The sequence below is a fragment of the Eimeria mitis genome, genomic scaffold (genome assembly GCF_000499745.2).
Source record: "Eimeria mitis Houghton genomic scaffold, Emh_scaff4308, whole genome shotgun sequence".
NCBI lineage: Eukaryota > Apicomplexa > Conoidasida > Eucoccidiorida > Eimeriidae > Eimeria > Eimeria mitis.
Window position 1 is genome coordinate 3,430 of NW_013572629.1, and position 1,361 is coordinate 4,790.

Genomic DNA, 1,361 nt, shown 5'->3' on the forward strand with positions numbered 1-1,361 from the left:
ATATAGATTATATATATACATATATAGTAAACAAATCTACATCCACACGCACTATATAATTTTATATAAAAGTTTGTTTACCTGAATAAGAAAAGGAATAAAAGAAGTACATTTTGGGTGGTTGCCGGCGGAGAAGAGAAGAGAGACAGAAAGGCCCCCGAGGCTGCTGGGGTGTATAGGCACATACACCCCGTTCGCTGCGCGCCGCACCAGGTCATCTCCTACACCCTCTAGTAAACTACCCTGAGCTTATTCATATATATACATATACATATACACAACAACAAACACTAAACCCTAAACCCTAAACCCTTATAGGAAACATATATACATAAACCCTAAACCCTAAACCCTAAACCCTCGAATGTTGGAGGCAAACAAAGTCCCCAGGAGTGACAGAAGAAAGGCGAGGTCAAGAGAGGAAGAAACAGAAACACAACAGCCAGAAGCAGCAGCAATAGCAGCAGCATGAGTACAAGTTGCTGTGTGTGTCTCTCTGTGTACTATACCTGCATCAGCGTCAACTGGGTTGAATCCTATAGGAGCAGCAGACGGCTCGAAGCCAGCTCTGGTTATATACTGGGCCCCTCTATCAATAGTATAGCCTTGGGGGGAGACGCGGGCTTCTCCTGTATACATACCTCGTGTGTGTGGGGGCCCCTGGGGCCCCTGGGGCCCCTGGGGGCCCCCATGGTGTTTAGATGCTGCTGCAGATGCTCCTGCTGCAGCAGAAGATGATGAAGAAGATGGTTTCATCGTAAAGAGTTTATATTTCTATGCACCCGTCAGGTGTATCGACAGCTGCCTGGGGTGCTCTGCTGTCGGTGTGTTTGTTGGGGGGGGATTGACCTGCTGGGGGGGAGATTACTATTAGGAAATAATAAAAATAAAGAAGGAAATAAAGAGAAAAATATAAAAAAGCAGCAGCAACAGCAGCAGCAGCAACAGCAGCAGCAGCAGCTGCAGCAGCAGCAGCAGCAGCAACTCGACCGGACCAGTCGGTGAGTGAGTGACCTGGCTAGGCTCAGCTGGCTGTGTGTAGCAGCATTTGCTTTTATTTATTTTAAAAAAGTAATTAAATAAATAAAAATAAATTATAATTTATATTTATATTTTAATTTATACTTATCAACAAAAAAAAAACAACAAACACACAGAGGATCATCGATGCTTTAGGGTTTAGGGTTTAGGGTTTAGGGTTTAGGGTTTGGGGTGTATAGGCAGCTCAACACTAAACAGTAAAGAAGCAGCAACAAACCCATCTCTACTGTACCTATACATACACCTGAATTTCAAGGTGCTTATACATATATATATATATATATATATATACATATATATATATATATATATACATATAT